Source organism: Marmota monax, unplaced genomic scaffold (assembly GCF_021218885.2).
Source record: "Marmota monax isolate L192 unplaced genomic scaffold, Marmota_monax_Labrador192_F-V1.1 WCK01_AAM20220418_F8-fsc00193, whole genome shotgun sequence".
NCBI classification, from domain to species: Eukaryota; Metazoa; Chordata; class Mammalia; order Rodentia; family Sciuridae; genus Marmota; species Marmota monax.
The window spans coordinates 3,016,264-3,027,962 of record NW_026695203.1 but is presented as its reverse complement, the minus strand read 5'-3'; the positions used below and the strand labels follow the sequence as shown (position 1 = coordinate 3,027,962).

At 42.5% G+C, this 11,699-nt stretch overlaps 1 non-coding gene across 1 annotated transcript; it reads right to left on the bottom strand.

Moving 5' to 3' along the window:
- Trnac-gca (transfer RNA cysteine (anticodon GCA)) lies at positions 1-72 on the bottom strand. Its single transcript has one exon. It is a non-coding gene; the product is annotated as a tRNA-Cys (tRNA).
- Between the last annotated feature and the right edge of the window lie 11,627 nt (positions 73-11,699).

The following is an 11,699-nucleotide window of genomic DNA, read 5'->3' as shown; positions in this document are numbered from 1 at the left end:
AGGGGGCACCTGGATTTGAACCAGGGACCTCTTGATCTGCAGTCAAATGCTCTACCCCTGAGCTATACCCCCTGCTGCTTATGTTTGTATAATAAGCACTCTAAACCTGGATGGCCACACCCTGGATTCTTCACCTTGAGATGTGTCCCTGACAGTGTCACATACTCACTTCATCATATACTCCCTTCCTGCTTATGTAACTGCCTATATAACTGCTGGCCTCTACTATGACCAGCACCCTTCCCTCCCTAGTGCCCAGGTGAGGCAGTGACATTAAAATCATGGATGTTTATAGCTGGAACCTTCTTCAGAAGCCAATAGAGCTGCTGAACTCAGAGCTAGCTGCTCAATAAACTCAAGGTAGGGCTACCTCTGAACATGTGCAAAAGTTCTAGTTATCCCTTGAGAACTCTTAAACCAAACCCTCTGGGAAAGGGACATAGGTATCATGAGTGGCTCTGAGAAGTGCCCTGGGTGATACTGACTTACATTTTGGAGCTATTTATTTAATTTGTGCCTTTTCGTGGTATAGATCTGGGGCGGGAGGGGGCGGGCGGAAATGACAGTAGTTACAATTATGCCAAACAAAAGATATCTGATTGCTGACAAATCATAACTGGAGTCCACACCTAGAGCCTTTGGCACCAAATGCTCTGGAGCAGGGGATAAACTGCTCCTTTGTCTATCCTATTTCTCCCCTCATTTTCTTCATTTGCAGAATCTCTAAGTGTTCAGACAGAAGAAACCTGAAGACAGGACTCAATCCATAGAAGTAGGAGTCAGAGAGATCCACAGTCTCTAAAGCCATACAGAGATTACAATGCATTGTTAATGTGAAAGGAAGGGGCAGCCACTTCTTCACAAGGCTGGCACCTCAGGAGGTCTTTAAAATGTGCCCAGAGGGTTCCACTCTATCAAAGAAATAAAAATTTAAAAGGAAACCAACAAAGATAAATGTCCACCCAAGAAAAGTGATAGGAGACCGGATCAGGTCTGAAGGGTTTTGTGGGGAGGTCCCTCCCCAGGACTCTGGGAGGGTGAAACAAACTCACCTGCTCACCCTGTGTTCCCTCCTTGCAAGAGATTCAGAATGTGGGGACCCTAGAGGGTAAGGAAACTGTTTTCTACTACTGTGTTCAGAGATCAAAAATGAGGGTAGGTACGTAGGATCTGAATTTGAATCAGGCACCTGTGATCAGTCAAATACTTTTCTCAAAGAAATTGCTGCTGCTATGTCATCCTTAAGGAAAGGGAAGGTTCCCAAAAATTAGTCAAGATAAGAAAACAATGAGAGCCCAGACACATATCATCTTGAAGAACACTGGTTTTCTCTCAAGTTGCAGAAAATTAGGGCAAGTGAGTGTTATTTGCAGGCAGCAGCTTTCTTGCACACACACTTTCATGCACAGCACCATGGGGTGCTGGTCATGGTGGGACAAGGCCCACTAAGCTCATGGTTCTTCTGTAACCCAACCTACAAAACCCCTTCCCTGCAGTCACTGGTGAGATCAGAGCACCATGGAGAGGAAAGGGCTGGTCCTGGTGACTGCCCCTGGACAGAGCATCAAGAGGGATGAAGACGCTGCTTTCTAATGAAGCCTCAGAAGCACTGGGTGCAACAGAGGTGCACCTGCCCAGCCCATCACCAATGGACCTTCCCTGCAAGTATTTTGTGATAAACCTTCTATCTCATGTCTCATTTACCAATGTCTTCCTTGGTCTCTGGCAACCTATACCACTGCCCTACGACAACTGGGCTGTGGATGTTTCAGTTGTTTAATGAGCATGTTTCAGTGCTGAGCTTTACTGCAGGCAGTCCAGGCCTTCCTATGGCCTCTACCACCCCCTCAGTCCTCTACACCTTGAGAGCTGGTCACCTCCTCCTTACCCACAACTCATCCCCCTCCCCTGACTGGGTCTCTCGGGAGCATCTTTCACCTGTGTTACACCGCATCCAAGGGTTTTATAGTGTACTGTTTACTCATTCAGAGTCAACTAGGAAAACCACAGATGCACCACACACTGATGGGAGGCCCCTTCTCGAGCCCTGAGCTCCCCTTCCATCACCCAGAGGACACTCAATTGCCTGATCGGCTCTTTTCTACTCTGCTCCCCCAAATCTGAATTTCTACAATAAGCTGAAGTTTCCTCTCCCTTTGTACACTAGCTGGTGGGTACTGGGGAGGCAGGTGTAGGAATCATGGCTGTTAGGAAGCCACTTCACACGCCACCAGCTCAGTGGTTAAAACAAGTCCCAGGCCTGAGCCTGAACTCAAGGGCAGGGAAATAGGTCCTGTATCTAATGGAAGATCTAAAAAAAAAATCTCATAGCAAAAGACCAAATGCAGGATAAGCAAGGAACTGGGCATTCAGACTCACCTACCACAGCCTGCCCTCTCGGTTAGACTCCCAGGCAAATATACTCACCTCTACCCCAAGCCCCAGAGGCCCATCCCATGAAGTCAGGATCTTGTGACTACGTTAAATCCAAGGAAGGCTTTCCTTGATCCAGAGGTCTCTGACTTTAAAAATCCAGATTACTGTTCCTCACCCATCCCAACTAGAGTAGAAGTGCAGGAACAGACTTCCTGCTAAAAACATTTACACTTGAAGATTGGACAAAATGGTCATAGAAACTGGCTCACAGACATTCAAATGCCCCTCTGTAACCTTTTGCTACAGCTGGGGCTCCCTTCTAGATGCACATTTCGATGTTTCCCTGCATTTCACAATCCTGTGACAGAACAAACCACCCCAAAACTTAGTGACATAGAACAACAAGCTCCTCATGGTTCAGCGACCTTCCTTGATTGGACTATGGTTCTGCTACCTGGGAGTAGCTCCCAATTCATTGTTCTACAAAACCCTCAGCCCTGCCCTCTAAGAATCTGTCATTTTCCATTATCTTCTTTTGCAATTTCAGAAGAGGTCATTGTAGAATATGTGGTTTTGGTGGCTGAGCAGTCTCCTTGTCTTGCTTCCCATTGGTGGAATATTAGAGGCCCAGAAAGGTCTTTTTACTTCTCAGATAGTCTCGGTACCTGAAAGTGTCTTGTTTTTATATAATTATTTTTTAGGAGTAGTTGGACACAATACCTTTATTTGTGGTGCTGAAGATCCAACCCAGGGCCTCACATGCACTAGGCGAGCATTCTACCATGGACCCATAGCCCCAGCCCCCCTGAGAGTACCTTTTAGTCTAGGTTGTTAATGCCTTTGTGAACAGAGCTCTCTTTAATAAATTAAAAAAAAACTTGTGTGTTTCCTATGTATTTGATTCCATTTTCCAAAAGCCATGATCATAATTCTTTTTGATATTGCTTTCCCCCTAGTTCAAATATAAATAATTGGGCACACTATATTTTGTGGGACAATACCCTTAATATTCTTAGAACACTGTTGTCCAACTGAAAGCATCTACTTGGCACCATCTTACTTATATTAGTGATCTTAAGAAAGGGCATGGAATCCCAGTGGCTTGGGAGGCTGAGGCAAGAGGATAGTAAGTCTAAAGCCAGCCTGAGCAATTTAGCAAGGCTGGGCCACCTAAGTTAGCTATCAAAATTGCATGTAAATAGGGGGCACCTGGATTTGAACCAGGGACCTCTTGAACTACAGTCAAATGTTCTACCCCAGAGGTATACTCCCTGTTATACCAGTGACACCTAGCTAATACCTTTTATTTGTGTGTTAATACTCAGCTTTGCAAGGTTAAATTATAGTCATCCTCAGTACTGACTTTCAAGAAGATACCAAACCTGATTTACAAGATACCTTCCCACAATCATATAGTTTTCCACGCGTATCCTTGAGTGGGATCACCAGCCAAAGAAGAGGAGCTGCCTGCAGATCCCTCGACCCACTTCCCATTGTTTTTCTGGTTTAGCCCAAAAGTTGGCCAACTATCTTCAAAACTATCCACACTCTCTTGCCTGTCCCCAGCCTGTTCTCCTTCATTGAAGACAGAAGGGTGTGGTTCAAATGCTGGAGCTCTGATAGTTGGCATTTAAGCAACAACACTGCGGAATCCCTCTCTCCCCTGCTAGAGCAACTGTCTTGGTTTGGATGAGATGTCCCTGAAAAGCTCACGTAGCAATGCAGGATGTTCAGAGGTGAAGTGGTTAGATTTGAGGTTTACCTTACTAGCGGATTAGTCCATTCGATGGATTAATGATTTGAATGGATTACTGGATGGTAACTATAGGCAGGTGGAGCATGGCTGGAAGAGTAGGTCACTGAGGCAGTGCCTTGGGCATTACATTTTGTCCTTGGCCCTTCTCCTTACACACTGCCTCCTGCCCCCCAGCTCTCCTCTGCCTCGCCCTTCCACCATGCTGTTCTGCCTCTCCTCAGGCCCACAGCCATGTAGCTGACCAACCATGGACTGAACCTATGGAACCATGAGCTGTGGGAGGCCATCCTCGCACGTGATTTGAGTTACCTCCCTGGCTGGGTGAGAGGCACTTAAACACAGCCTATGTTAAAAAGCATTCCCCACTCTTTCCCAGGTCTGAGGGCTTGTCCGTGCAGAGGCGTGCCTGGCCACTGACCTGAAGACCCATTCGTCGGCCCTGACCTTGGGCTGCTGCCCCCCTTAACCTTCATTGGATGGGATTTTCCCTGGAATTTTTTGTTCCCCAATAAAAACTCACTCCCTGGCATACTCTCCCTCTCTCACTAGTCTCTTCTGTAAACCTCGCCACCGCATTAGGTGGCTGGAGGCAGGAGCTAGGAGAAGCTGTCTTGGAGCTGTGTTAAAGATAGTGAGAGTCTGTATCTTTAATTTAAAACTCACTAGCAATTTCTTATTCACCGAACCTTCTTTCATGAAGCTCATGCTGGTCACATGGCAGAAGTGGCGCCCAACGTGGGGCATAATAAATTGACTAGATTGAGTTAGGGAGCACGATATAGAAATAAGGAGTTGGTGACATTTTTGGGGTCATGGAAGTACCAGGCAGTTTTTTAAGTGAAGGGACATTAAACTATTAATAATGGGAAATTCAGCTTCTACTGATAAGGACATGTATTTGACTATTTTAGAGACAATAATTAATCAGAAGGGAAAGCAAATTTAAAAGACTCAGTTGCTACAATTCTTAAAGGTTGTAGGTGAATGTTGGCCTTGGTTTTGTGACCAAGATTCACTTAATTTACATACTTGGGACAAATTAGGAAGGAAATTACATAAAATCTGCCTTTCTAATGAATTACCTGGAAATTTTGAAAATATACAAAATGTTTGAACTACATTAGAAATCTGTCTCTTTGATTACATGGGCCATAGTCCGTGGCCCCCCAAAGATCTATTGAAAGGTATTCAGAGAGCTATTAAGTCTATTCAAATGGAAAAACTGCCTGTGGCTAAGGAAATCCCCTTTCCTCTAAGCCAACTAAAAACAAAAAGCCTTGGAGCGAAACCGAAAGTAAAAAATGTAACCTTGCCTGAGTCCAGCCAGAGTAGTCTGGGAGAAAATCATAGAGAGGGAAATCAGAGAGAGGAAGCCTCTGGAGGGATAGAAGGTCCTCCTCCCAGAGAGGAAAGTCCTGAAGAGATTCCTAGAGAGATAGAAAGTCCTTCTCTCCCACGTGGCTTACAAGCCCAGGTTCAAGATGGCAGCAGCAGAGAATCTACAGAATCGCAGTCTGAGGGAGAGGAATTGGACAATAAAATCCAGGATTTACCGGGAAACTTCAACAGGCTGTGTTTAACAACGCCTGCCCAGGCTATTCGAATCCGGCCATTGTCTGTTAAAAAGACAAACTTTAACAGGTGCTCTGAGTTAGCAATGACCTTTCTTACTCTGTTCCAGCAAGGCATTGGGAAGGTGCAGGAAACTGGGGAAGATACCACCGAATTCCAGCTCTTCCCAGTTTTTGAGCAAATTAATGAACAAGATCAGCGTGTTCGTGTCCACACGGTAATTCCCTTTAAAACTATTAAACAGTAAAAAATGCCTGTGAGGTTTACGGTCCAAATTCACCTTTCATGCAGAGTTTGAACCTAGAGGGAATTGGACTAATCTCACAGCCTGCTCAAAGTACAAATTATCTCAATTGGGAGGATCCTGATGGGAACAGTGGAGTTTTTAAACCTTATGTATTAGAGTCCTTACAGCAAACCTATGGGGATTTTAGCTAAAATGGGATTGTTATTAATAACTCCAAATTCTATGAGATCATTTGAGGAAATTAATCAAGAGCTTCTTCCTGGAGATAATGAGGGAATTTATCAAGGAGAGTATCTGCTTACAAACCAGTCTTCTCGACAGAGATTAGTAAATACTCCAAACCAAAATTTTTACTAGGGGCCCTGAGTGTCTCCCTGATCCAAAAAACAGCAGGAAAGATCACCTGGCTCACAGAAGAGCCTGTATGGATTTCTCAGTGGCCCATCTCAGGGGAAAAACTTAAGACAATTCATACGTTAGTTGAGGAACAACTTCAGGCTGGTCATACAGAACCAACACTTAGTCCTTGGAACACCCCCATTTTTGTTATCAAGAAAAAGGTAATTTGAGGTTACTACAGGATTTAAGGGCAATAAATCATGTGATTCAGCCTATGGGATCATTACAGCCAGGACTTCTTTCCCCCACAGCCATCCCTTTAAACTATAGCTTGGTGATAATAGGTCTAAAAGATTGTTTTTTCTCAATAAGGTTGCATCCTGAAGATTGTAAAAAATTTGCCTTCACTGTCCCAGCAATTACTTTTAAAGAACCTGTTAAAAGATATTGCTGGAAGGTCCTGCCTCAAGGGATGTGTAACAGTCCTACCTTATGTCAAAAATTGGTGGGTCAGGAGGTAGCTCCTATAAGGAATAATTTTCCTGATGCTTATATTATTCATTTTATGGATGATATATTATTGGCTCATGCTCAGAAGTACTTTCAGAAATTTTTACTCAGAGGCTTCACTTACAGCAATGGGTTTGTGCATTGCTCCTCAAAAGATTCAAAAGATGCCTCCCTTTCAATATTTAGGTAAATATTTCAATATTTAGGTAATATTCGGATAATTCAAGGACGTACAATCCATCCTCAAAATCTGCAGATAAAAGTTAAGGAGTTATATATCCTTAATGACTTTCAAAAATTATTAGGAGATATTAATTGGCTGAGGCCATCCTTAAAACTAACTACTTCTGATTTAAGTCCTTTATTTCAGATATTGCAAGGAGATCCTTCTCCAACCTCTCCACGTCAACTAACAATAGAGGCTAGGACAGCTTTAAAAAAGGTTGAAAGTGCAATTAAAAATGCACAGCTTACTAGAGTTAATCCTAAAGAACTAGTGTATTTATTAATATTTCCAACTGTGCATACCACAATGGGAGCCATATGGCAAAGATGGGGAGTTATTGAGTGGATTCATTTAGCCCACTCTCCCCAAAAGACATTAATTCCTTTTCATGACTCTATTGCTCAATTAGTAATTAAACGTAGGATGAGAGTTTTACAATTAATTGGATCTGAACCTGATATTATAATTATTCCATTTTCTGTTCATCAAAATAATTGGCTTTTTCAAGTTTCTAGTTTATGGCAGATAGCTTTTGCTGATTTTCCTGGTCAGATAGATAGTCACTATCCTCATGATAAAATTACTCAATTTACATCAATAACACCGCTTATTTTTCCAAAGATTGTACATGCCCAGCCCTTAAATGGAGCCCTATCAGTGTTCATTGATGGTTCAAGCCCAGGTAAAGAAGGTTTTTGTAGCTGTGTTCACACAGAGGTAATACAAACCTCATATACTTCTGCCCAAAGAGTGGAGCTGCAAGCTCTCATCTGTGCCTTAGATTACTTTACAAATGAACATATTAATATTTATTCTGACAGCTTATATGCAGTCGGAGTTACCAAAAATATTGAAACTTCAGTTATTGGATATACCTTATCACAAGAGCTATTTAAATTATTTCATAATCTACAAAAGGCAGTGCAAATGCGAAAATACCCATGTTTTATAGGACACATATGAGCTCACACTAATCTTTCAGGACCTTTAGTTTCAGGTAATGACAAGATTGATAAATTAGTAGCTGTTTGTCAACAGATGTCTCCATATGATTGTGCACAAGCTTCACATTCCTTACATCATCGAAATTCTTCTAGCTTACGTAAAAAATTTAATATTACCAGAGAACAAGCTCGTCAAACTGTAAGTCACTGCCCTAAGTGTGTTATTCACACTCCATCTCTGCCATCAGGGGTAAATCCTCGTGGATTAAAACCAAATCAAATATGGCAAATGGATGTAACTCATATTCCTCAATTTGGTAAGCAATGTTATGTACATGTGATAGTTGATACACATTCCAGATTTATTTTTGCCACAGCATGTACATAAGAAAATACTCAACATGTAATTTCTCATTGCCTAGCAGCCTTTGCTGTGTTAGGATGCCCTTTACAGATTAAAACAGATAATGCACCAGCTTATGTAAGCTCTTCTTTTCAACAATTTTGCCAAGAGTTTCAAATTAACCATAAAACAGGAATTCCTTATAACTCCCCAAGGTCAAGCCATTGTGGAATGAGCTCATTTATCTATTAAGCTGAAATTACAAAAATTAAAAGGGGGGAATAGGTTTATGACTCCCCAAAATAGCCTCAACCATGCCTTTAATTTTCTAAATTGTGACACAGAAGGTCACACTGAAGCTGAGAGACATATGTCTTCCACAGCAACAGGCCCTTTAGGCAGAGTTTTGTGGAAAGACTTACAGACTGGTCAATGGAAAGGCCCAGATCCAGTGATTATGTGGGGCAGAGGTCATGCTTATATTTTTCCAGAAGGTGCTTTCCGTCCTATCTGGGTGCCTGAACATGCAATCAGACATGGAAGAGATAGAACCGAGATTCAAGCAACTGAAGATCGACCTGGAGAAGGCCCCATTCAAAAGGAAGAGATATTGAAGAAGGATGAAGAGGAACCAACATGACCCAGCTGAAAAGCTGATCTCATGGGAAGACGTGAAGAAGCTGACAACACAAACTTCGCAAATAATTCGACTCCTAGGAAGAAATAAGACTCCACTGATGATGGTAGCTACGGTGATTGCCCTGCTGGGCTGTCAGGTAAAAGGGAGTCGAGCAGACACTTACTGGGCATATTTCCCAGATCCACTCCTGGTACACCCAGCTGTGTGGACTGGAGAATCTATTCCAGTGTTTACTAATGACTCATTCATGATGGGAGGATTTGCAGATACTCATATTACTCCCAATCATGTGACTAGATTTAATTATTCTGGCTACAGTGCCCAATTACCTTTGTATTGGTCTCACGATAAACATGCTGGCTGTCTGAGAGAATCATTTGAGGAAAAGACAGCAGTTGGGAGACCTAGACTGACTAATCATACTATTTATGGAGACTTAAAACCTTATACCAGATCAGTGATTACAATGGGACTTTCCCATAACAAACCAGTCATTTCTGCAAAACCTCCATGAATACCTCACTGTCCAAACAGTTCTACAATTGAGATTGGCACCTCTCCTAGATGGATAGATTGTGCAAATACTTTTCCTGTACAACATAAGGTGTCTAAAGATAGTGGGTATATTTTAGACTGGTCTCCAAAAATTGATAAAAGACAATTATGAAAAAATTCTGCTATGACACCTGCAGGATTTGTTAGTAATATTTTGACTTACAGTGAGGGTGGTATTCAAAAAGATGTTTGGCACTTAATTGCTGCCTCAGAATTCTTACATTTTTCAGACAAGCCTTTACCAAAATTCGTTGGCAAGAGCTGTAAGGAGGGATCTTGCTATGGCTTATAAGCCTGTGTCCAATCTCCTTATGTTTTAATTGTTGGAAATGTAAAAGTTAAATGGATAGATATCAGATATGTTGTAACATGTAACAAATGTAACCTAACCAATTGTATTACTAGATATAATAGAGGAAAAGGAGTGCTGATACTTCATCAGCCCTCTTTTGTTTTATTGCCTGCAATATTTCAGAGCCATGGTACGCTGATGCTGGTTTTCAAGTCTTACAGCAAATCCATACCCAGCTTGCGAGACCTAGACATGTTATTGGAATTATAATTGTGGGAGTTTGGGCCTTGGTTTCTTTCATTGCATCCACTGTCACAGCCTCAATAACTTTATCTCAAAATATTCAACATGCAAAATTTCTTAATAATTTAGCCCAAAATACTTCCAAGGCTCTGCGCAATCAAGTAAATATTGATGAAAGGATTGAAACTAAGTTAAACACCTTAGAGGCAACTGTTATAAATATAGGTAATGAACTTTCGGCTTAAAATTTAAGGAAAGGCTTAAATGCCATGCAAATTATAAATATGCGTATGTTACAGCTGCCAAGTACAGTGCTTCTCTCTGGGATTGGGAGAAGGTTAAGAACCATTTGTTGGGTATTTGGCAAAATAATAATAATAGCTTGGATCTTTTGGAACTCCATCACCATATCCAAGATATTCAAAATAATAGAGCTGATTTTTCGGATCCTTCTTCTTTGGCTAATCAAATATTGAAGGAATTAAATGGATTTAACCCTGGAAATATTCTTAAACACTTGGACTGGTACATTATTGGATTGTTCTCTTTGCTATTAATTCTTTTTTGAGTTGTAATTATAGGATGGTGAGTCTTCAGAGAGAGAGTAAATCATCGCCTGCTTTTTAAAAGAAAAAAGGGGGAATATGTGGGAGGCCATCCTCGCACGTGATTTGAGTTACCTCCCTGGCTGGGTGAGTGGTGCTTAAACACAGCCTATGTTAAAAAGCATTCCCCACTCTTTCCCAGGTCCAAGGGCTTGTTCGTGCAGAGGTGTGCCTGGCCACTGACCTGAAGACCCAATCACCGGCCCTGACCTTGGGCTGCTGCCCCCCTTAACCTTCATTGGATGGGATTTTCCCTGGAATTTTTTATTCCCCAATAAAAGCTCACTCCCTGGCATACTCTCCCTCTCTCGCTAGTCTCTTCTGTAAACCTCGCCACCGCATTAGGTGGCTGGAGGCAGGAGCTAGGAGAAGCCGTCTCGGAGCTGTGTTAAAGGTAATGAGAGTCTGTCTCTTTAATTTAAAACTCACTAGCAATTTCTTATGCAGCAAACCTTCTTTCATGAAGCTCGCACTGATCGCGTGGCAGAATGAGCCAAAATAAACTTTCCATCTTCTAAGTTATTCTTGACAGGCCTTGAGGTCACAGCAACAAAAAGTTGACTAACACAGCATCCAAGCCAGGTTTTTGGCCTTTGCGGTGATGAACTGGCAGTGGCCTCACCCTCGTTATGGAGAAGTGAGTTTCATCTTTCCCACTATGCTACTTCTGGCATGGGAGAAAGCAGTTTATCACAGGAAAATTTCTGCCCTACATAGAGAACCTGGATGTCGTGACTTGTCTCCCTAGGCGGGACCCCCAGTCTCCTGCACCAAATTGCTAATTTTGGGAGGAGGAGGGATGGAGAGAGCTTTGGGTTGCTATCTATTCCTAGGAAGCCCCAAGGAATTCTGCATGACAGTCTCTGCCTTCTGTCTGAGGATCCAATAGGGTTGAGAAATCAGAGATACACAGGGGGAGGGGAGCCAGATACATAGAATGTGAGGGACTTCCAGAGTGCAGGTAGAGATGGGAGACAGTTACCCATCCACACCGCAGTTGAGCAAGGGCTGACCTGTAGCTTCCAGTTCTAGGGAGGATCACAGTTGTAAT